At 43.3% G+C, this 26,318-nt stretch overlaps 1 protein-coding gene across 5 annotated transcripts in view; it reads left to right on the forward strand.

The window, feature by feature from the left end:
* Positions 1–2,119: 2,119 nt before the first annotated feature.
* Positions 2,120–26,318, forward strand: part of RBM39 (RNA binding motif protein 39) — a 503,417-nt gene continuing 479,218 nt past the window's right edge. For 2 of the 5 annotated variants that reach the window (XM_078652226.1, XM_078652225.1), the window contains exon 1: positions 2,149–2,424. The gene's annotated coding sequence lies outside the window, so the exon portion shown is untranslated. Of the gene's footprint in view, positions 2,425–26,318 lie in introns of all 5 variants that reach the window. The other 3 variants (XM_078652227.1, XM_078652228.1, XM_078652224.1) reach the window with 2 other exon arrangements.

The raw sequence follows: 26,318 nt of genomic DNA on the forward strand, positions 1-26,318 counted from the left end.
CGCCATGGCACCGGATTCTGAAGGGGCGAGATCTGTCAATTTAGGGTCCAACTTCATTAGAATGGAGCGACGACGCTCGCAAGACAGGGCACAATTTGCATTGCCCAGAATGCAGATGGCCCTCTGAGACCATCCCACTAGGTCCTCAGGATCGATCAATGAATTAGAATGCTTAGCAGAATACGCCAGGTCCAAAATCTTGGTCAGGGGACCTAAAAGATCCAATAACTTGTCTTGACAGGACCTCCAGGATCTGTCCAGACCTTTCTTAGGGTCTTTGGAGTATTTCCGCATGTAGGTAACCATTGTTGGATCAACCTCGGGAGTGTCCGCCAATTTGTCTGCAAGATCCGGTCGTGGACACTCAGAGCACAAATGAGCGCGAACGTCCTTATCAAAAGGGCGACGAATGTGTGACTGAACATAGTCTGCTACCTCGGGAGAGGGAAGCCAGACAGAAGAATTGGGATGGATAATATCGTCCGGGTCAAATGTCAACACCTGAGGAATGGAAGGGGCATCTACGAAGTGCTCTTTGTGAGCCTTCTTCTTGGGAGGCGGAATCGCCGGATCTGAAGAGATGTCCGTTGAGGAAGAATCACCATCCATGGGAGAAGCCTGCTGAACAGGTGTGGAAGATTTCTTCGAAGTCTTTGAAGAAGATAAAGATTTTGCCAATTTAACAAAATCCGCCATATGGGGATTTTTTAGTGATTTCTTCGAACGGCTCGACTTGGGAAGCCAGCCTTGCTGAGTGGCATACTCAGATAAATGCCTTTTGAGAGGGGCAATAGCGTGATACAGGGCCTGATCCATGTATTCAGCACCCTCAGAACCAGTAGGCTCATCCTCAGCGTAATAATAACTCTCCTCATCTTCATAATAATCAGCCATTTGGACCTTTTAGAAAGGTAATATGCCCACAGAGGAGAAGAAAATATTAACACCCAAAGGGGCAATGCAGGAGGAGTGTACACCCCAAAGCAAGCCAAAGTGCAGCAGGAACAACCTGTCAAAGTATTTGTAAAATGTGGAGGGAGGACTTGCTCTAACACTCTAGGCAAAGCCTATGCCAAAATTTTACAACCCCTGTTTTATATTTAAACTAAGGCGTGAGGGGCCTAACGACCAGGGAAGGTGGGCAAAGACAAAAGACAATTCACTTATCTCCTATCGGAGAAATACGAGCAGCGCGCTTGAAAGTCCTGACTGGAAAGTCTGAAGACGAAGGACCCAATGCGCAGTTCCACCGTCGGCCGCTGAGGCCAAATGACAGTCAGAACCGCGCATGCACGAAGCATTGCCTGTCAAAATTAGAGACGCGAAGAACGCGCATCTCTCAGCCCCGCTCCCGCTCCACTGAGATAATAACAATACAGGCGCCGAAGCAAGCCTGCAACCGGGGGTTGAGCACACGCCCCCAAAGACACGCCGAGAACGGCAACGAAACAGCGCACAGTAGCCGCAGCGCCAACACAGGACCAAACGAGGTCAAAATTGTTTTTAACAACAGCGCAAAAGCTAATTTCAATGCGCGCTAAGTACAATAACAATAGAGAAGCACAATAGTAAAGGGAAAGTAAAGTGCACTTAACTGGCTGCGGAGCAGCAAAGAAAGAGGAAGTTGCAACCTCTATGACTCTTTATATACTGACTATGCACTCTATGGTTACCCAGGGTTTATGGGTAGTGAAGTTTTTGTTTTTCTTTACTGTGTTTTGATTGGCTGCTGTGTTTCGGTAAAGAAATTGAGAAAAGCATAATCGGAGCCTCCGTCCTGCATAGAATTATTAAATGTCTGATAAATATGGACAGGTCAAACCTGTTGACATTTATCAGGGAAAATGCCCAGTGTTTACCAGAACATGAGGATTTTTGTATATGAACACAAAAATCCAAATTGTATTGCCCAACGGGTCGCAATCCAATGGAGGCGAATTGTATCTGGCGCCAGAAATATCACGCTTTCCGGGCCACTCTTAACGAAGAACTTAAAGTTTGTTCTATGTTGAGTGAATGACAAACCTTCCCATTCCAACATGGCTATCATAGAGTGTGTCGGAAGATTCGTCTTCTTTCTAGGTCGTTGCTTATCTCTCGTACGGTTTCAGTCTAGACTGTAGAGGTATTGTGATCTCGCGAGCAAGCCCTGTGCCTGGGTCTGGGAAACCCCGTTGTAACTCAGAGGCAAACGTCCGCCATTTTCTGGATCTGAATCGAAGAAGGGTGTAAACCGAAGAAGAAAGCCCAACCCCCGCCCTCACCGTGGTTCTACTGACTGCCTCTGAAGCACCTGAGTCTCTCTTTTACCCCCTTGTTCTCTGTAGGTACCTCAGGGAGCAACGGAGACAGACCGCCGATCTCAACTCCAGCCAGAGGCCTTGTTGAGGACGCGTATTTCCAACACGAGCTTTGTTTCTACAGGTAACCTAAGGTGCTCTCCGGAACCTTTACGTAGGATCGGAGAGTGACTAGTATTCCAGAAAAATAACCACTATATATCGTTAAGTTTTATTGCGGCACCTGTATGTAACCACGTCGGATCTGTGCGACATCCCTCTTTCCGCTATGCGTTGGTTTCCTCCCTCCCCTTAATGCTGTCTTATGAGCTTTCCGTTAGTAACTGTCGCTGCTGATTTCTTTACAGAGGTGTGATGCTGTAACCATTTGGCCCTTCTGTATTTGTTTTTTTTGTTTTTCTACTTACCCGCTAACCCCATTCGTAGGTCCGGTAACGCTGACCCCCGGATTGGATAGTAGCACCCCTCCCCCAGTGTGCTCTGTGCAATAGGTGTTTTTTGAGAGACTCGTCATGTTAGCAAGTATTTACAGGGAATACATAAACCGTTTTATCCATTTGTGCTACATACATGGTACAAACTGACATCAAATGTTTTGAAGGTGAGCTCCTTGCCTTCTTGCGACTAGGAATTGAAAGCTTGGTTGTCGGTTCCAAAAGGATCACCCACAACTTTACTGAAAGTGTAGGAGTGCTGTGCGTGTAATAACGAAACGCTGGAGTTCGTCCGTAAAATATTAAGTTAACGTTTTACACTCGGGCAGTTCTGTTGTATTGACTGTTTTTTTAAACTCGTTTCTTACCGCTATCATATGTCGATACATTATGAAATTGATGACATTAAACGTCTAAACCGCAGGTACTATGCCACAAACAGCGTTCTAGGAGTATATTGATTTTCACCACCACGTGTCTCAGATTAAAGGTTATTTTCTATTAATTATATGCTTAAGAGATATATTATATGTACATAATAAGTACATTTATTTAACAATTCATTAAATATTTAATGAAATAGACGTGCTCGACCACAAGCCAGGCAACTCAAATTGAAAGTATCTCACCCGTTTGTTAATGTGAGGTTGTTTATAGTTGAAGTTATGGACTGGGCAACCACTTTTGCCAAAGTACTGTTGTGACCCTATCGAATATGTGCTATAGTTATAACATCAAAATGACCTTGTGATTTGATTTGTACATTTAATTAAAATCACATGAAGGTTTGTGGCATTGACCTGCTCCCACCCCCTAATGCGCAGTATAGCGCTCGGCCTAACATTTCTAGCTTACTTTGGTATTCCTGCCCAAAACAGTTATCTTGTATAGAATCGATGCTAGCCTTGATTCAGACTCACAGGAGAACATGATAGACACAATTCCCTTAATTTGTTCTTTACAGCAGTCTGGGTCTCTACGTTGCTCCTCCTCTTTTAACTCTGTGAATTCAGCATCTAGGTAAGATTGACATTTTTGTCTTCTGTGCAGTGGAATGGTACCTAGTTTATATTTAAATTTGTGCAGGATAATTTATCTTCTCTCTCAGAATTTAGGAGGGTGGGATTGGTTAGGTGTTTGTTTTTGTATACCCTTCCCCCAGATAATAGCAGTCGGAAACATCAAGTGAGTTGCAAGCTCTAAGAGTTTGCACTGCTGCTGGATAATAACATTGTTTTTTGCAATGACTATGCAATTAGACAGTGGCAGACACATGGTAAAGTGTTGGGGCAGTTGTGGAAAAGGTAAGAATTGCGTTTTAGACATAGCTGATAGATGTATTATAACTGTTGAAGGAAGTCTTCAGGTTTTGTTTAAATGGAGGGTTTTATCTTATGACCATGAACTAGTGTGCCCCCCCTTGAAGGTGCTGCCAGCTGGGGTTTTCTGCAGTCACGAGGTTACTATCTAACAGCGGTATAGGTGCTCAATAGCGCCTAATCATTGTAATTTTGCATCCTTGGTCAGGTACTTGGAGGGTTTTCTGTGGATATCTTTAATTGCGACAAATGTGAGGAGGACTATTGAAAAATGATACAGCTCGTTTGCTGTGCTTTGTTCATGACATTACATGATCTGTACCACTTTCCTTTTTAGGTCTTGCATGAGACAGCACCTGCACTGTTGCTTTGGTGAGATGGGGGAGCTTAAAGAATGCCTATTGGGTTGCTTCATCACTAGAATTTCCTTGGTCTCATTCAGCGCATACCAGTTTCACTTCCTCAGTGTAATTGGCCCTCCTCTGGAGTGTAGCCCAAGTACTGCGTCCTTGTTCTTTCACAGCTTGTTCTTTCAGGCCCAGGCTATTTATTTATTTTTGCTTTTAGTTGCAGCGCTCTGTAAGAGTTTGTGCTTGCAGACTATCTCTCTCCTGTCCATCTACCTCCCTTCGTGTTGTTGCTTGCCCATCTCCGGCTACTCATGTTATTGCTCCTCTCACATTGCTGCTTTTACTTTCTCCTACAAACACAAGATTGTAAACATATGTCTTTCGGTGTGGGTTTATCAAGTGTTAAGAGATTTGAGGTTTCCTGACAGTTTAAAGGCAGTTTTCGGCTGCTAATGGTGGGTAATGCTGGGTAATTTGAATCTGCACACGTATGCAAGGACTGACAGTTAAAATGCATGTTTCACCTCAGGAAAAAAAGAGTTTTTCAGAAAAGTGTGTATTGAAATGCGATAGTTTATCTTTCAAATGTACTGCAGATGATTGAATGTTTATTTCAGCCACCTCGTTATTACAGAAAGGCTGTTCACGATTGCACTGTAGTGTATATGATGAATGAGTGAATGGATTACTACATCTAGGCCTGGATTACAAGTTTGGGTGTTATTTAGTGCACCTAGTAAGGTTCCCAGTGGTATTATTTATTCATTCATTCATTTAATCTTTATTTCGGCTCATTCGGCCATAAAAGATGCATAAGTAACAACAATACATTTTGCACGGTGGATACAACATAGTCGATTCAGCATACCAATGAGAAGCAGAAAATATACAATTCATCAGCTAATACAATAAATATCCAGATTAAAATAGGCATAATAAAACAGATATTTTTACAAAAACCACCACTAGCCAGTATCAGGGCAATCTAACTAATATGCAGTTTGCACCCATTTAATGTCTACAGATCAAGAGCCAAATTTTTGCGGGTTTAACTAGCACTTAATAGGAATCTGCTAACACAAAACACTGTAAGGCGTCCAGTGTCTGTTTTAACAATCCTATATGCTTCCAAATATGAACGTATACCTTCCAAATATGAACGTGTACCTAAGGCTTTACACAAGGGTTTGATCCATTTTCTCCTCGCTAGTTCGTAGACAGTACAGAAAAACAATATATGGCTGTCATCCTTTCTCTGGTTTAACTGACAGCATGTACAATTTAAATTTTTTGATTGCCCTGAAGACTTATCACATCTCGCTAGTACTAATTTTGTTTTAAGTATACCATATCTAAATTTTAAGTACAGGCTTTTTGCTAGGGGTGGTTGGATATCATCTAAAAAGTCTTCATAAAGTGGAGAGTCCTTGAAATCAAGAAAACTACGTGTAATGGATCCACATGAATCGCCATTTTGGTAATTATGTGTTATATAAGACCAAAATCTTGCCTTGACCAGAGTCTTACATCTTTGTCTCAAACACGCTGGATCATCCCAAAAATGGGCAAGGCCTATCCGATAAAACCAGTTTTTAACATACTTAAGCCAAGGGTTAGTAGTATAAACATCAAGGTTTTTGACTTCCAAGATTCCATGTCTATAATCTACAAGATCCAGAGTCTGACCCAGAACAAAAGTGGCCTAAGTAATGCAATGTGGTCTGTTCTTTTCATGTTTAAGTCCATAAATAATGGTACAAGTGGAGTACATTTGGGCAGTCTCAAAAGCCTTCTATAAAAAGTGTTTTCACTAATCGTAAAGATGTTACCTGCCTTTACACCCCAGATTTCTGCTCCATATAAAGCACCAGATTGGGCCTTAAATGTAAAAACTTCTAGTGCTTGTGAGATGGACTTGCTTAGACTTGCCCCATGGCGCTTTATAATAGGTAAAGTACTCTGATTGAAAATAGTTTTACTTTTTTCAATTTGCGTTTTCCATGAGGTTGTTGAATCTAGGGAAACCCCCAAATACGCGAAGTTTGAAACCAGTTCAAGCCTCTGGCTATTTAGAAAGAATTGCCCTTTAAATGATTTATGGACATACATTTGTTTTTTTTTTCGAGTTTATTTCTAGGCCTTTTGAGTCACAATACATTTTAAAGGAGTTTAGAAGTGTTTGTAGACCCATGGGCGTTTGCGAAATCAGAATTGTATCGTCCGCAAATAGGAGTGAGGGAACCCTCACACCATTCAGTTTTGGGGAGTCATTATTGCATTTATCTAAGTATTCTGGGATGTCGCTGACAAATAAGGAAAAAAGTGTAGGGGCCAACACACATCCTTGGCGGACTACCCGTCTGATAGATATGGGTTCTGTTAATTCCCCTTTCGGGCCCGATGTACTCTTGCAAAGTTATTATCATGTAATCGTCTAATCTGCTAGAGTATACATGTTGGTAAACCAAGTGCAAGCAAACAATCCCATAAACGATTTCGCAAAACTAAATCAAAAGCTGCCCTGAGGTCAACAAAAGCTACATAAATATGTCCTTTTAATAAAGAAACATATTTCCAACAAATGCAACAAAACCTAAATACTTGGTCTATCGTGCTTGTATTCCGTCTAAAGCCTGCTTGGAACTTTGTAAAGATCTCATTCTCATCGATCCACAAATCCATTCGATTTAAAAGATGCCTTGAAAAGATTTTTTGTAAAATGTCTAAAAGACAAATGGGACGATAGTTAGAAGGATCATATCTATCTCCCTTCTTAAACTAAGATAATTTCTGCTCCCCGCCAGCTATCTGGTAAATTCCCTCCGGCCACTAATATATTAAAAAGCTTGTTTATGTAAGGCACCAATACACTGATCTCATGCTTGTACAAGTCCCCCGGTATTTTATCTAGTCCTGGGGCTTTACCGTTTTTTGCAGCGGTTATTGCCAACTCTGTTTCCTCAAGACTAAACTCTATAGTGTTTTCAAGTGAAGCCAACCATGAGCTGTTTCCATCAACAGTCACCTCACTACCTGGTGCTTCATACAAATGGGTAAAATGGTTAACCCAGGTTTGCTCATCAATAAACACATCATCCGGTGACCTTTCTCCAATTTTCTCGTTAATAACTAGTTTCCAGAAGCCCACATTATCCTTTGCTTTAACAGCTGTTAACATGTTCTCCCAACATTCCTCATCCCAGTTAATTCTAGCCGTTTTCTGCACCCTCCTGTATTCTTGCCTTAGGGTCCTAATTGCATGTGTTTTTTTTGCTCTTGATTGCCTCTAGGAGTGAACCCTTACAGTTTCGACATTCCTTATTGTACCAGGGTTTAATGCCAATAGAGCTAGTTTTTTGCAGTTTTTTTTTTTATTTGGCATTTTCGACACGAAAGGTACCAAGGCTTTAAAGAATTCGGTATGTAGGTCAATAAAAACCTTACCCTCTACTGGTTGGAGCGAATGTTTAACAAAAGTATCAGCAAAAAGTAAATAAATGCTGGATAATGCCTCTTTATTACTCAATAGGCTAGCCCATTTAAGGGAACGCGTATTGTTACTCATCAAAGGGCCATTAGTAATTGGAATATCCAACATAGTATAATCCATCGGACTCCTAGTACTAGGGATTAATCTATGGTCCATTGACAAGTGCAATGGTCGATGGTCACTTTCATACCTAGGGTCAATTACGAAGTCAGATAGGAAAGACCAAATATCAAGATACCAAAATATAGTCAATGCTACTTTGGGAATCGTTTTTAACAAAGGTTGGTGCTTTTGGAGAGTCTGATGGAAAACGGCCATTACAGGCCCTGAAACCATGTACAGATACCAATCTCATTATCTGGGTAGCTAAGGTAGTGCAGCTCACACCCTTCATGTAAGATAAAGAGGGGATGTTATTAGCCCTATCCTCATCAGAAAAAACATCTCCAAACCCTATTGTTATTTATCTGTTGAGTTCTATAAGCAGGCCACCTGGAATTATGCTGCAGGAAAGGGTCCAATTTAAATGATTCCGCAAGAAAAGGCAAATTATGTGGGAAATGTTATGATCGCATAACTTGATTATTTAGTCTTTTTAAAACTTTACAATGTCTCTTCATGAGTTGTACCCTACCAGTTTAACACCCAAATATAGCAACAAGCTACAGAAAGGTGACTAGTCAACCTTTGCAAAGGTCCTTCCACTGCACAGCAACACGTGTCATTGCGTTTGAAATAACTCTAAAAGGATTGTCTTTGCTTAGGGGTAAATCACAACTGCGATCAGTGACATTTGTTGAGAACCCCTAAAAGGCTGTGTTGTCGGAGATTCATGTTTCTACTTAGTCTCACAACTTGTCTCCACCAGCACTGACCGCAACTGCCCCTGGACGCTTCCTCTCATGTGGTGCCATTTCCACTTCTCGCTTTGTTGGTTGCACACTCGTTCCCTCAGCATGTTTCAATAAGCCCAGTATGCCGGTCACACTCTACTCTCGATGTTACTGAATACACCAACCCAAATTTGGTTGGTGTATTTAGTAACACGCTGCACGCCTCGCACTGCTGCACGCCTCGCACTGCTGCACGCTGCCGGCCACACGCTGCTGCCGGCCACATACTGCTGCAGGCCTCACAACACCACCACCACATCACTCTGGGGCACCACCACATCACTCTGGGGCACCACCACATCACTGCGGGACGACACCACCACATCACTCAGCACCACAACAGCACTGTCCTTGTTCCTTTATTCTCTCCTTGGTTGATGGAGCTGTTCCTCTCTTTTTTAAGTATTAAAGTATGATTGTATAGCTCAAGAACCTTTGTTAGGATTATAGTGTTTGTTATCCCTGGTTCTTGTTCTAGGGTTGCCCTTGTGGTTGGTAGCTAAGTAAAGCTCAGCTTGTGCTGCTGTATTGGTGATGAGTGATGCAGACTGGTGCTGAAGTAGTGCTGTGCTGATGCTGGTGTGGTGCTGCGATAGTGTTGCACTGATGCTGGGGTGGTGCTGTAATGCTGATGCCGTGGTACTAAAGTGGTGCTGTGCTGGTCTATTTCTTTTCTGAAATTCAGTCGAAATTCAGTATCTTAAAGACTCAAGGTTAAAGTGCAATGTGTTGGCAGCCAAAACAATTAAACAAACCTATATTTAAATTGGCTTAAACACACATCACCATAATTAATTTATAGGAAATACAATTTTACAGCTTAAAATAACTATAGGGGATCGGAGCGAAGGGGAACGGAGCGAAGAGAAACGGCTGCTACAAAAACAAGGCTTTGTAACACTTTGACAAAAAAGAGAAGTTCCTATTTAAAGTCAACAGCACTAAAACAGTATATGTGGTGCAACTGTAAGGGTATTAAACAACAGCCCATGAAAACAAATACAAATTCGAACTGTTGAGATCTGGGTACATTGATATGCCCATCATGGAGTTTATGCAGAACACAGAGCTGGCTGGAAAGGTTAGTCTGCCTCAGCTCTCTCGTTCTGTTTATCTACCAGAAAGCAGTTTTATGAGGAAGGTAATAAACAGCAAGAAACTTAACCCCTGGCAGGAGCTGGGCAATAGCTGTGTGTGGAGGAGGGGACAGACATTTGGCACAACCCTATGGTGGCTTCCGATCCATGATGTGTTTCACCCCATAATATTAAAATCTATGACTGACTTGGTGCGAATGGGGGAAGGTGAACCATAATAGCAGAGAGAGTGCAGGAGATGGCACTGAAGGACAGCGAGATACAGACATCGGACTTAAGAGTGTCAAAAACAAGAGACCACAAGAGGAGGGCGGGAGGGGGCTCATAGGGGACAATGTACTTCAGAGGAATTTTCACGTTGGAACAACATTTCGTTGCCATTATCACTTCCATGGGCTGATTTTTGCATGCTCCAGGAACTGTAATGTGTTCCAGAGGCTCGGAAGTAAACAGGAGAGAGGTTTCAAGCTGTTAGGCCAAAAGTCAAATTTTAAAAGAACACTGCAAAACTCCATTAAAGTCCGCAGGGCCAAGGCGGCAGCAGAAAAGCGAGACAACTATTCTATGGTAGGAGACTGGCCCCAGTGAGTGAGACCTCTGTTATCTGTTCATAATTATCACTTTTGCAAGAAATGTTTGCACTTCGTTCAAATCATACAAACATCTCTATGAAACAAATAATACACCTTGAGAGCATTAACAGTGATTAAACGCTGCATTGAAATGCTGAAAAACATATAAAGCCTGGGACTCCTGCAGAAGGTTGCTGCTGAGGAGAGCGGATTGTATAGGCAATCCAGCATAGGAACAGGGAGTCCATGATTAAGAGTTATTAAAGGAGTGAGTAGTAGTGGCACAATTTAGACGTGAGATATCGTTTGAGTGAAAGAGAATGTGTGAGCGACAGTGTGTGTGTGAGCGAGAGCGCGAGCCAGAAAAGCACGTGCCAGAAGATAACAAGCGCGGCCAACTGAGAAATAAGTCCGTGCCAGGAGGAGGGAGTGACTTAGGACGAGGAAGAGGTTATATGAGAGAGGGGAGCAAAAGGTAAGCCCGCGAGTGGTGTGCGTGCTTGGGAGAGCAGTCTTCACTTTTCAAGCACTGGACTCGTGCTTGTGGCGCGCCTCTGCTCGCTCGCGCAAGGTGAATGCGGCCACAAGCACAAGTGCAGTGCTTGAAAAGTGAAAACCGATGGCTAAAGGCCCTCCTAGGGAGACCTAAAAATCAGTGGACAGATATGTCATTGCAAACATGGATATGCCCCCTCCAGGCAAATATTCACACAACCTCCAGCCCTGGCGCATTTACTAAGGACCACAGAATTTTAATTAAGAGTCCCTTTGGATAAAGCAACGATCATCTCACCGCACTCCCTTTGTGGTCCTCTCTGGTCTATCCTGATATGAACGGTTTACTCTGTTTAGTGCTAATTTGATGTTTTATGACGATTATGTAAAGTTTACTCCTTGATCCAGTGTGAAGTTCTCTAATGTCCTTGGGCCAAGTGCCCACTATAGAATGCAGATAGAAAGACTGATCAACCTGTGGACACCAATGATTGAATCATACATTATTCTCCAGCTGTTAGAGACAGTGTGGTTTTGTAAAGTTGAAATCATGTAATACATACAGGCGTCTGTAGGGGTGCTGAAGCACAAATTAAAATCTCACTGTGAACCATTCAAGTAAAATACAGCAATAAAGTGGCTTCTGCTCAACACCCCCTTAATACCTGGGAGCTGAAGGTCTCACTGGTTCTGATTTTATTTGACCAGAAAGGGTGCTGCACTCTTACATGATGGTGGCGTCCACATTTTTGTGGACAAGCGTTTTTACACATTTGCAGTGTTATTTGTTTTAGCAATACGGAATTAGGGAATAACACATCTTAACAGAAATTCTTGCTACCCGGTACACTCTATCTACTTGTTCCAGGGTCCTTGTCAGGAGGTAGCTGCAGCTTGCACTACCCATTGCCCCTTCCAGTGTTGCTAGTGACAGTCCAAACATATATACAAACCATCACACACCTACAAGTGTGACCATTCATACTATTCAAAGCTTTAGCAATGGCTTGGGTGGCATGTATTAGTCATTTTGAAGGTGTATTTAATTAATGAATGTGTAGTTATGAACAAAGCAAGACCAAAGGGGATGATGGACGGAGCGTTGAACATTGCAAGCACTCACCCTCAGTCAACTGGTCTAGGTTTAATCCATCATCATTCTTTAGCTCACTCTGCCACCCCAGTTCAGACATTGTCATATACAAATCAGTCTGACCCTGTGCCTCATGGCAACAGTCTAGCCCGAACTGCCAAGCCATGTCTTTCCTGGACCGGGATGATGATGGATTAAACCCAGATCAGCTGACTGGGCCTGAGTGTTGCAATGTTCAACACTTGGTCCATCACCCCCTTTGGTTTTGCTTTGTTCCCTCTAAGTTGGCAGGGTGTGGCCAGAGGTTGATCCCTTGCTCACTTTGCCACTGGACCCAAGTTAGCGCCCCCCCTTTATAAAATAAAAATGGTACAATTGGCTTATTCCTGAAAGCAACATTCAGTTAACTTGTAAACCCCTTGTGTATGGTACCTCAGGTACCCAGGGCCTGCAAATTAAATGCTACTAGTGGGCAGCAGCTCTCATTGTCTCCCAGTAAAAGTAGCTTTTTTACATCTGTCTCAGGCCTACCATTGCAGCCTGTTGTGCAGTTGTAAACTTCAAGTGTGACCTATTGAACTAGACTTTTTGCCAGGCCTAAACCACCCCTTTTAATACATATAAAATACCCCTAAAGTAGGCCCTAACCAGCTCATAAGGCAGGGTGCTTTGTATTTTTTAAAAAAAATAAGACCGACGTTAAGTGTCACATGTCCTGGTAGTGAAAAACACCTAAACAAATGTTTTCCACTATGGTATGGACTACCTCTCCCATAGGTTAACATTTAGTTACCAAATTACTTTTAATACATGCTTACTTTTATAAAGTTGGAATTTTCCTGCCCTACATTTTCTCAGGCTTTGTACGAGTTTCCAACTTCCTGTTTCTGTTAATTTTTCTCCTATCAGGAATGCATATTGGGCCCAGACAGTGAACAGTAGGAACTGGGTGTAGCTGGGAGAGGGCCATCCTGCCACGATGGGAAGAGCTGTTCCCTACTCCACTTAGATTTGAAAGAACTACTTACAGCACACTCGCAAAATAACTTAACACCAGCTATTTGTCACCCTAGACCACCTAGAACCTGGGTAGAAGTAAGGAACTTTCCAGAACGAGGTGTGAGGTTGGACTAAAAGTTTCCTCCACTTCAAAGGGATGGCACCAGGTTTAAATATTGGTTCACCTGAGCCCCTCATCAGTTGACTCAGACCTGTTAACATTACAGAAGAAGGACTCCTTGTTCCCCACAGGTGTGCCCTGCTGCTTGAGGCCTGCCTAGTTCTTCAGAAGACTGCACTGTTTGAGGCCTGCCCTGCTCTCTGCAAAGGAAGACTGGGCTTGCTCCCTTTATCTCAGGCCAACCTGCTTGTTTCCAAGGTTCAGTTGACTACAGTGACACACGGTCCAGGTGCCTACCTGCAACTGCCCAGCTGACCTTCTGCAACTGGCCCTGCTTGCTTATGCTGGTGTGAGTTCCTGATCCTCAAGAGATGACTTTCTGGCTTGCATCAGTTGAGATCCTCCTGTGAAATCCTGACATGAACTCTGTGCCCGCACTTTGACCAGGTAGTTTTCTTAGCTGGGCTAGCTGATCCCTTTGTCCGGCCCAAACTCCATCGCAGTCAGCCTGAACTTATGACTTTGTCCCGGTCACGCACAACCAGATACCCACAATCAGCGTTTTCTGCTTCTTGGATCTGTCTTTACGTACACCTTTTAAATTGTTGTCTTTGCTTCTTTTGACTGGATTTTTGTCCTTTTGGTCTCATTTTAATATTCCTTATAACTTTTTAGGTCAAGCCTGGGCAGCACATGCTCTGCGAGCCATGATGTATTGGAGTATGTACTTGAAGCCGTGCCCACTCCACCCATCGTTGTCATTGGCTTGTGCCATTGGCCTTCGTAAATGCTGTTTTCTGATCGTTATTAGGCTTGTTAGTCCCTCCTTGTCTTCATTTGTAACCTCCCAAGAGGACTGGACATTTTTATTTCGGTTGTTACACAGTACGTCGTCTTTAGTTTATAAGCACTCTTTTCTTTAATGCGTTTGACTTACTGCAGGCACACGTTTTCCCGCAACATTAGTGCGCCATGCGCGCTTTGACTTTACCAGCAGCTCGGGACAGTGGCAGCCGCTACTGAATAGGTCTTGCATTTACAAAAGATTGAGTTATTGGCATTGTAAATGACACCCTTTATTCATGTGTTAATTATCAAAACATATACAAGGGATTTTAATTTACAATGCCAATAGCTTAAGCACTCGCAAATGCGAGACCTATTGCATTGCAAATTAGTTTTTTTTTTTTTTTTTTTTTTTTTAAATGACTAGGGAGCGGTAGAAACCACAGACTGACAGCTTGTGCAAACAGAGGAGAAACGGTCACACACTCATGACTTGTGCACTAAAGTAGTTTATACCGCTGCATTCACCAGACCAAAGTGGCACGGAAAGCTACTTGCACGTCTTGCTTTTATTTTTTTCTTACGCATAGCTTTTTAGATACAAATTATTTTATTTGTATTTGGAAATCACACTTTACCGTACATTTTTTAGTTGTATCTTACGAAAATGTTGGGATGCCATCATTGCTATGCAGATAACTGGCTACATGAGCTTGTGCATGCAGTAGGGAATCTTCTCGAAGGATCTGTTGAGTTAAAGCTATTCCAGTTAAGGCCTTCCCAGATACACTGTTTCTTAGAATCACATAAAAAGCATTTTGTCAACTCTTCTCTTTTGTTGGGATTAGCTTGTGAAATAGTGGACGTTCAAAAACCAAATGCACACAGTTACATGCAACAAGAGCCACAAAGACTTCTGGTTTTCATGACATTTAAACCATGTCATTTGGGCACCCTCTTAACCAGCGCAGAACTGGAAGACACATGGTCATGTACGGCAAAAAAAGCCTACAGCCTTTCTTATGTTTAGCTATGCAAAAATCAATTTCAAAACACTGCTTTACACAAAAAATCACAATCCTTGCATTATGTAAAGTAGGCAGACGTGATCTGAAATTCTTTGTGTAGCACACAATGCTGCTCTAAATGGGGTAATTTTACCTAGCAGAATGAAATTAATCAGATGGTACATACATCCATACACAATGCTTTACACAGATATGTATCGATGTGTAGCTCATGGGTACTTCCAAATTTTTTCCCAGGGGCCACAAAATGTCTTCTCTGATGTGACCAAAGCAGGTGTGTAAAATGTAATAAAATATCTACCCCATGGGGCAGGTTGCTTCATAAATCTACTTGTCTTGTAACAAAATCCACTTGTCCCTTTTGTGCCATGTAGTGCAGCGACAACTTATGGCAGTTATCTCATTATATGAGAGCTCTGATATAGCTTCTCTGGTTAGACCAGGGCTCATACCATAGTAGTGTGTGAATACTTAAACCCCCTTATGTTGCCACGTTTCTGCAGATATACATACTGGGGCTGAAGATAGTGCTAGGCAAAATTTCAGGGTAAGAATGCCCTTTTGAGTCTGTGCAAACCTACTAACTTGCATGTTTTAAGGGTTTTCAACAATTCTTCCCATATCTTTTCCATACTGAGAAATGTTGGATATTTACTCCTGACAATGCCAGACATAAACCTTCTTCTAGAGTTGGGGGTGGGGGGGTGGGGGGGGGGGGTGGCTGGTGGAAAAATGAACTTGCAAACACTCAGATTTTCGCATGAGCAAATGTAAACATGTATATTTGCAAGAGTTTAAACTAATGGCATTGTGAATGACACTGCCTTTTATTTATGTTTTCAAAACATAAATAAAAGGCATTGTCACAATGCCAATAGCTCAAACTCATGTAAATGCGAGACCTTATGCATCGCAGATGCTGGTTTTTAAAGTGATAGATTTCAAACAAATTCAGAAACATTCATTCTTTCCCTCACCCTGACAACAATGCCAATAGTGAACTAACAGGCAAGTCCGTTAGTATGTGCAGTCTTAGGGTGGCCTGATTTCCTATTATACATGAACAACAGTATATAGTTTATTGAATCAAACACAGGATAAGGTTTTGCACAGTGCACATCCTTAAGTCATGCATGTGGAGGTCCTCATATACTATAATTAAGAAAAAGGAGGGAACATGAAATAAAAATTGCCTAGGATTACACAATTTGGTAAAGGGGTAAGCTGGGATTAATCGCATTTTTTCTACTATCACCTTGTGCAATTCAGCCACCAGATGTATACTATATGATTCGCTTCCCCTAGTGCCGCTGAGGCCTTTGGTCCCAAACTTGCCCTGAGCTTAACCCTAGGAGCTTTGCTCCCACAACCCCTTGGCCTGCTTGCCAGAAGCCACCAACCTGAGTCCTCCATAGGATAACATTGGGCCTCAACACTCTGCAACCGGCCTGTCAAGTAAATTATCTCCCATTGGTGACTCTTTGTGAAATAGTTTCTAAGTGTCAACATTTGAAATGCAATAATCCTTTATGGGTTCCGGAGTGGCGTGCTACTCGCCAGAAAAGCGATTCAACACCCATCAGTGGTAACAAGTGCTATATGAATGCAAATCCTTCTTCCCCCTTTTATCCCTCCGCTATCCCTATCACTTCAAGTAACTAATATCCACCACTGAAATTACTTCATATTTTACCATATTAATTCACCACTAATCCTTTGTAGGCTTCCTGAATAGCGTGCGTCAACAAGCGCTATATATCCTTCTGCTATCATTCCAAATCCAAATAACTCACTAACCTGTCCACCACTTAAAATTTACTTGCATGTTTCACTATACTAATTCAACACGAATTCTGTATGGGTCCCGGAGTATCGTGCTACTCGCCAAAAAAGCGATTCAATGCCTCGTATGGGGTAGTAAGCGCTATATAATTTTAATTACAATGCAATTACAATACTTCTAACCAAAACGCATTTTTACTCGCCTGTTTTCAGGAAATGTCCCAGGGCTGAATCTAGGATTCAGTCCTGTTTTAGCAAAAGTAATCTGAAAAGTAATTAACTTCAGTTTACTTAAAAAGCCCATTCATTGGAATGTATTTTACCTGCTAAGTGTTGCATACTGCTTACTTAAACTGTAACCAAAACCAGTACATGTTTTACTGCAATTTTGAACTGGTTTCATACAAGTAATTTACAACTGACAAGTATTTTTTGCTTACGTGTGCCAGGCTTGCTTGGTTCTAGAAATAAAACAGTATTTTTTATACAAAACCAATTGGCCTAGAGTTCAGTTCGTGAGTGTGTGAATTCATTTGCTTACTGAGGGTGTACATCCAATGCTTAACACTGTCCTCTGATACTGCCTTACTGCTCGACCAAGCTACCACTTTAGAGAGTTAGGTTCTATCTAACTTTAACCTGTGGAGACCCTTAGACTTTATATTGACTGTACCTCACTTTGGTGCAGTATATATAGAGCCAGTTTCTTACAACCTCCGCCTAAGAAATCGTTTTCTGGGCCCAGAGAACGATGGCTCCCACCCCAGGGGTCCAGAAACACGTCTTGATGGCAGACTGGTGTTTACCAGTCAGCGAACCCACCAAAGGCTGGCTGTTTTTCAAGGGGCATCTCTAAGATTCCCGCTGAGTGCATGCTATAATAAATCCCACACTGGCATCAGTGTGGGTTTAATGTGCTGAGAAGTTTGATACCAAACTTCCCAGTTTTCAGTGTAGCCATTACAATGCTGTGGAGTTCTGGAGTTCGTAATGACAGCCTCCCAGTCCATATACTCTTTATGGCTTTACCTCACTTACAATGTCTAAGAATAGACATATACTGTAGGGGTACAGTGCTCATGCAACTGTGCCCTCACCGGTGGTATAGTGCACCCAGCTAGAAGGGTGTCTTACCTATCCCATAGACAGCGGGTTGCAGGCATGACACACAGTTAAGTCGACTCTTCACTTTTCTCGGCACCAAAACATGCAGCCTGCAATGGCAGTGTGTGTGTGTGTTAAGGTACAGGACCTCCGAGGGCGGCACAATATGTGCTGCATCCCTTCAAGGCATTCCCTGGTTGCAGTGCCCTTGGTAACCATGATACCTTTTACAAGAGACTTAAAATTGGCCCGAGGTGCCAATTGGGGGTACAAAGGTACAGTTTTGGGAAAGAATAAAGGCCTTGGGAACCAGATTGGCAGGAACCAAGGGCGCATCAAGTCAAAGTGCATCTGAAGTCTGGCAAAAATTGGGGAGGGGGGGTGTTACTGCAACAGAAATCCACTTTTCTACACAATGTGGAAAAAATATGACTGAAGTTGACTGTAGAAACTTTCAACGCAAACAGCTGTGGGTCAGCATACACTGCAATCAAACAATTGGTTTAGAAAATATTGGCAGTTTTGAGTCTGGTCCCTGGCACTAAATCAGATTCAAGGTAATCTGTGTTTTTAAACTTGAAATATTCAGAATACTTATCCCACATTGCGGGTAGGTACTAACCTGAAGTGCTTCATAGAAAGCAAAAAGTGGGCAAGCCTACTGGTTGTACATTTGGACTGAAGTTAAAATAATTAGGATATATTGTGTTCTCTTTATTCACCAAATCATTGAATATGTTGTTTAAGATAGGATTGAGGGTGGAGGGGATATACGTATCGCATGTGAACGTATGAGAATTGTGAATAAAAAGATATTTTCGAAAGTCTTGTATCTCAATGCCTAGTGGAGCAGTAGTGCATTATGGGTAACCTGCATGCGGTACGTGGTCTGCTCAATAGGAATTTTGGAGAAAATAGACCAGGCAACATATATGAGAGAACAAGCATTTACAATGCAATGGTTTTGCCTTTGTTAAAGTTTGAGCTATTGGCATTGCTCTTGACAATATTTTTATTTATGTTTTTTTTAACATAAATAAATGGCATTGTCATTTACAATGCCACTAGCTTGATCTCTCGCAAATGACACACACAAACACCCACAGAGAGCCCCCCACACACACACCCACACAGAGCCCCCCACACACACACACCCACACAGAGCCCCCCCCCACACACCCACAGAGCCTCCCTACACACTGCAAGCCCCCCCACACACTGCAAGCCCCCCCACACACTGCAAGTCCCCCCACACACTGCAAGCCCCCCACACACTGCAAGCCCCCCACACACTGCAAGCCCCCCACACACTGCAAGCCCCCCACACACTGCAAGCCCCCCCACACACTGCAAGCCCCCCCACACACTGCAAGCCCCCCCACACACTGCAAGCCCCCCCACACACTGCAAGCCCCCCCACACACTGCGACCCCCCCACACACTGCAGCCCCCCCACACACTGCGACCCCCCCCAACACACTGCAAGCCCCCCCAACACACTGCAAGCCCCCACACACACTGCAAGCCCGAGCCCAAGCGTAGTTACAGGCAAATAGAAGGGGGTCACGTAAATGAAAAGGACGAGAGTTCGTAATGATACGTGTATTAAGCACACAAACGCACTGGCCACAACGATACTTGCATTGGACTTACAAATGATCCGAAGAAACTAAATATGAGCGCACAAACTTTTCTTGCATACATAGTGGGCATGGCTTACTTACTTTAGCTAATGTTGATATAGACAATATCAACAGATTGAGACAGATACATTGCTGAATGGAACGGACAGCGTTACTCAGCCTTCCAATCCTCCTGTGTCTTTATTTGGCTGTAGTCATCTCCTCGTGACGTACACTCATTTATCCACTATCTTTCACTTCTCTTTAAGTTGTAATCAGTTTTCCTTTCCTGCATATACCAATCCGGAAAAATGGAGTGGTTCTTTCGAGAACAATTAAACAAGCTGCTCCAGCAATGCAAACTTTGTGTTGCAATTTTCAATGCAATGGCACAGCAGCTGCTTCTGTAGATATTCTTAACTTTATTTTACAACATGTATTACAGCTAACTGCTAATATTCTTATACGTATTTAATTTATTACACAAAATAAGTTCTTATGTGTATTTATTATCCTATTATTTTCACTGTCGTTAAAATAGTTGAAATGAAAAAGAAGGAAGGCAAAGAGAAGAACGTGGAGGGAGGAGAGGAAGAATAAATAAATAAATAAATATATATATGTATACACACACACATATATTTATGAGCAAGAAGGAAAAAATGACCAGATGCGGAACAGACTACAAGTAGCACAAACATAGACCAGAGTTGTTAAGTACAAGAGGCAGCGATGGATAAGGGAGGTAAGCTAGAGAGAAGCAAGGTCACGAATACACGAATGACCAGTTCACAGGAAGCAAGAGATGGATGGAGGAGCAGAAGACAGACAGAAGAGGATGAAGACAGTGATCAGGGAGACTAAGAGAGATAACATTTTAGCTGGGTAGAGACAAGGGTAAGAGTCCGAATTCTGTCTCCAGGAAAGCGGAGAAACAGACCGGACTTCAGGACGCCGTGCAATGGACACTGACAACTGTCAATGACTGAGGAGTACGGACGGAAGAACTGAAGCAAAGGATCGAAGAGCACACCTCGGTTGTGTGCAGCGGGATGAAGATGGAACAGAGTAACAGGACAAAAACAAAAGTTTGACAGACAGGCATAGGGTGAGGACACAGAAACGGAGGGTGCTACAGTGTCCCAACTGAAGATTTAGCAAATTTCTGTCAAGTTGTGTTTACAAAAACTACCAACGTATTCCTGTACACTGGGGGTAACAGAGCCACTAGGACAGAGCTCATATTTTTCTATGCATCCATTATCTCCTATGGAATTTATATTTCGTTGCCACGGCTGTGAGGGAGTAACACGAGCACCGAGATCAAATTCAGGCCCGCAGTCTGATCTGCGGCGCTCCGAGGCAGAAGGATTCCAATTCCGCAATACTCTCTCTCATACGATTCAAGAGCTCATCGGGTGCTTTCAAACTCCATTGGCAGGTGTGAGCGCGCGGAAGATTGTGTTCCTGAAAAGCAATTGGGAGCCCCGTAAAAGGAATCGCAGCGGTTGCCCTAGTAGAGAGACACAATCTTGAAAAGGGTGGCGCAAGACATCTTTCTATTTTTGCTATCAGTGACTCACTCACTGCTCAAATTTATAACGAGTGCAACCTGAACGCTTCGTTTAGGCGAAATGTAACACAGATCGAGCGCCATTTGCAGCACATCACTGCCACCTAGCGGAATTAGCTGGAAAATTCAATTTATACATTTTTTTTGCCGCTAGAAAACCTAGTTTCTTTCTCGAGAAGACAAGTCTTGGGGCGTGCACAGTTGTGCAAAAAGCGAGATAACGGCCGCAAGCTGAAAGACACAATCGGGGCAGAGGCGCTTTTACCATCACCAGCTCCGTGGTGGAAGGGAGTAGGAACCGGAGGATCGCAGAAGTGCCGGCAATGCCGGACCAGATTCGGGGGCGTTCCCGGCTTTCGGCTGACGTCGCGTGACGTCGGCAAAAGCCAAAGAATCTCGGGAACGCCCCCGAATCTGGTCCGGCATTGACGGACAGGCCCCTCGTCCAATGGCTAGGCTCCATTTATGGAGCCAGCCAATGAATGACGAGGGCCGACCCAAAGCCACACTACAGTTCTCATCAGGTTTTCGCCTGCGCGAAAAAGATGCGCAGAGCGCATCTTTTCGCCAGGCAAAACCTAAAAAGAGGGAATGGCAAAGCGTGATGTATTGACTAGAAATATGGGCTGAATTGGTAACGGTAGCAGTGCCTTTGAATGGAATTGGAGCCTGACCGTAAGAAATCCTTTAACTGAGGATGAGAGAAAATCCAGGGCTTAGGCAAATTCCGGGCTCAACGGTGGTCATAAATGATGGCTTTCTTTTGTAGGGATAGTTAATACGCATATAATCCACTTCTTTTCCCTGGGTGCTCATGTATAAGAGAAGGCAGGGTTGTCTCGGTCTGAAATTATCTCTGCAGGCGTCGAAGGTAAGCTTAGAGGCATCCATCATAGGATTCTGAAAGCTAAACAATTACCATGTTTGATTTCCTATCCAGTATGTGTAGTACTCGGCACGATGGCGTCGAGTGAGACCGTAGTGTGGATGGACCGGTGCTGGGGTAAGCTATCGGCAGCCCTAATGTATACACACTAAGCAGGAGAGGATAGGACACTATATCGTATTCTCTCGTAAGAAGAAGAAAAAGTCTAAGCATAACGTGAATCGACTGGCATACCAAATAGAAGAATAAAGGAATCAATTTTGCGAGGACCCCTAATGGTGCTGGAAATCGGAACGACGCTTGGTTCCAAGTCCAATGCAGCGTCAGGTGCTTACCTGAAGACTCTTGGCTCACTCATCGGCCTTTCTGTTATCCGCTTTCTCTGCGGGGAGCAGCGCTTTGAGCCGAGGGCGCCTAGGGAGACGGTGCAGGCTGAAAGAACTCTGGGAGCCCCTGTCCAGCAATCTTATCGGGATCCTGTCAGGGAAAGGACCGAGATGGCTCCGAAAAACGCCGGAACCACCGCTGCGGCCAAGGCGAGGGCGGCGGCAAGGCAGGCCCAGGCACAGCTACAGCGTGAGGATGCTCTGAATGAAAAACACCTAGCCGACAGTAAAGTGGATGCAGGCTCTGGCGTTAAGACTCCGAGGCAGGGATGTGCGGCGCCGAGAAAAGAGAGCACGACTGGCCCTTCAGTTGCTGACCTCCTTCGCCGAACACCGGGGGGAGCACTTCCAGGTCAAACGAGGCAGAGCAAGCCAGAAGATCCCAATACGGAGAAACCTCTGCAGAACTGCCCGAAGAATGCCGGGTCCCCGCAGGTATTCAGATGTGAAGTAAGTTCTGATTTACCAACGGGGGAGTGGTGGGTGTGAAGGGAGCGGACTCTGCGAATCCAAATGCTGCCATTCAAAATGAAACGCTACAAAGTTCTCCCTCTATACTTATACCTCCATGTCCAAAATCAGCTATAAGTGTAACTGCAACAACTGTAAATAATGACAATGATATGGATCCTAATGATACTGAAACTGATGAGACTCCTGTAGTAATACTTGTGACATGTCCCAATGACATTTTGGATGATATAGCTAGTAGGGATGCGGTTCCACCTAATGAGACTAATACTATGGGTCCAGCTGGCTCGAATCATTCTAATGGGTCCCAAGTCAAATCTTTAGATAAAATGATTCGCAGTGCTAAATCAAATAACACAAAAGCGTTAGATACTGATGCCGAGAAAGACCCCAGTGATTTTTTTATTCATTTTCAGATGAACCTGAATGGTCCGATGAGACATGCTCTGTATCAACGGAGGGGAGCGATAATGATAATGAGATTGGCCTCGGACCCCAAAAGACAGTACTTAGAAAAAGAAAGGGCCATCACGACGCGACGGAGCTTGTATGGGACTATACCCCTACAACCCAACTTACGGCTCAACTTGCAGCCCAACAACCAACTCAACATACGCCGAGTAATGCTTTACATATGGCTCGCCATTCTGCTGAACTATCGTCTGGCTCTGGCTCATCTGCCACCCTGGATACAATTATGGAAACAGTTCTTCAAGCAATTGCAGCACACAGGGAAGAGACTGCACACGATGGGCGCAAGACCCAAGCCACTCTCCGGAAAGTGCAAGGGGTGGTACGTAGACTAAATAAAACTGTTAGCTCATTCGGAGACAGATTGACTGACTTGGAGTCTCGTATAGTTTCTAATGAAACTGAGATCGCTGCAAATCATGAGCTAGCAGAGTCACATGAATCAGAGCTGTTGGATGTAAGATGGAAGCTGGAGGACTTTGAGAACCGCCTCCGAAGAAACAACCTTCGCGTCCATGGCATGCCAGAAACACTGGAAGGAGATGATGCCCGTTCTTTCATTATTAAAGTTTTTCGTGATTCTCTACCAGAACTGTCTAATTGGAACTAGGAATTAGAAATACAACGAGCTCATCGTGTGCCTATGTATGTAAAACAGTCTGCACGACCTGGGGGGTATCCACGAGCAATTCTTGTTTACTTCGGCAATTTCCTCCTGAGGCAGGCAATCTCTGAGAAGGCCAGGCCGGAGGCGAAGCATGTTGGTGGTGCTATTTCTTATTTTGTCCGCCCCGATTTCTGCCACGCCACTGTGGAAAGGATATGGCGTCTCCGCCAGTTGATTAAGCCTTTCCAGGAGAAGAAAGTGGCGGCCTCCTTGAATAATCCTGCCTGTCTCAAAGTAATTAATGGGGGCGAAACAAATTTTTTTACATCTGAAATTAAAGCCAAAGAGTATTTAGAGCGTCTTTAGTTTTGGTTTGCAAGCTAGTCCCTCTAAAGTTTGTGCCACGGCAGGAGGTATTTAGAAACTCGCACTAAGGTATAAGGGCATTAGTGATAACTAAGGTATAAGGGCATTAGTGATAATACAGGGGAGACGTTCGATTTTAAGTGAAAAAGGCTAACACAAGGGTGTTTGTTTATGGCTCTAGCACCGGTCCTGGGAAGCCCACCCATCAAATAGACTCTTATGGAGTCTAAATGCCTTTTTTTGGGTGCGGGGGCAGGGGTGGGGAGGGGGGGTGGATAGTTGGAAGGGAGGAGAAAGCAAGGGAATAAATTGCAACTTCATATGTACACTGAATTGTAAAACAATAAAGAGAATGCTTCTTAATAATGATAGAGATAATTTTGGAAAATAACTGTAAGATGCTATGGGGAGGATGAAAATATGCTCTTGGAATGTGGCGGGGCTCAATGATCGAGCAAAGAGAGCTAGTATATTCAAACTAATCAAACAAGGGTCTTTTGAAGTTCTCTGCCTTCAAGAAACCCATATTACATGGGAAGATAGGGACTTACTAAGAATACCTGGGTATAACTTGTTAGCGACCACCTCACAAAACTCAAAAACTTGTGGTGTAGCTATTTATGCCAGAGGATTCTTAGGGCAAGCCAAGCGAAAGCTAGCAGACTCCTCGGGTAGGTGGGTCATTATTGAGCTAGAGCCCGGAATTACAATTTGCTCAGTCTATGCCCCCAACCATGACGACCCACGCATATTTGAAGATCTAGAGTTACAACTAGCTTCCTGGCCCAAAGTACTGATATTATGTGGCGATTTGAATATTTCTATTAAGCATGTAGGAATGCCATACAACCAGTTTATGACCACTTATACTGGAAGAAAACCTAAAGTGTATAGAGCGATTTCCCAACTTATGGGGAGCCTGGATTTAGTAGATATGTGGGCTCTTAAACAACACTCTGATCCGGGCTACACATTTTTCATTTCCGCATAATAAATGTGCGAATCGACTATATGTGGGTGGTCAGTGATCATGCTGCTGTTGCAGAAATTGATAAAAGTCCTAAAACACTCTCGGATCATAATATGCTCTCTCTCACTATTAATTTCACTAATATCAACAGGCCCCGTTTTAATTGGACATTCGACAGGAAACTCCTCGCAAATAGAGAATATATCGACCACATAAAGATTTGGACACTGGAATTTCGATTGTAATCGATATAGCGCGTCAAGGGCTGTAGTGTGGGACTGCTTCAAGGCCGCTCTTAGAGGAGAGACTATGAGTTTCGTAGCCAAACAAAGAAAAGAGGCAAACCTGGCTAATCAACAGCAGATGCAAGATCTTGCCAAAGCTGAGCATGAACATACAACTGCTATAATAAAAGGGAGGAGCTTCATTACGCAAACTGCTAATTCTTAAAACCACAATCAACGGCAGGCTCAATCAGAAGGCAGCTGAGATCTACCAAACTAGCCACAATAAATTGTACGAAGATGGAGAAAGGGTTGGAAAACAACTAGCCTTGCGCACCCGACAGAAACAGTCCAGTATGTGGAGTACTCTAGGCTCTTGGCCCAACAAAGTAATGGGCTTATAGCAGAGCATGCATTAATTGTGTGTAAAAACGTCAAGGGTTCAATTACCTGTCGGCAATAGTTTTTTTTTAGTTTTTTTTTTTTACATGCTTCTATGCATTAACAGAAACAATATATTTTTGTAAACAGAAAAATAAATTATTTTGTTTATAAAAACCTCTAAGCCATGTAGGTAAGAAAGAAAGGTATGGTGCACATGTTTGAGTTTGTGCCCTTTGCGACTTGTGTTATGTGATTATTGGAAAATGTTCAAAGTGCCTTCGCACACTCCCTTGAGTGTTGAAAGGTGCCTGGTCCCTCTAAAACCCACATAGGGAGAATAGCATTGGCAAAATTGTTTACATTTGTTTAGGCCTTGTTCAAGTATGTGTGTCTGTGTAACGGGCACTCAGGAATTCTCATAGAAATCTAAACTCTGTTTAATGCAAGATAGCCAGCAAGCATTAAAAGCTAATTGTAGTGCACAATATCAACAGA

The sequence above is a fragment of the Lissotriton helveticus genome, chromosome 7 (assembly GCF_964261635.1).
Source record: "Lissotriton helveticus chromosome 7, aLisHel1.1, whole genome shotgun sequence".
Classification (NCBI taxonomy): domain Eukaryota; kingdom Metazoa; phylum Chordata; class Amphibia; order Caudata; family Salamandridae; genus Lissotriton; species Lissotriton helveticus.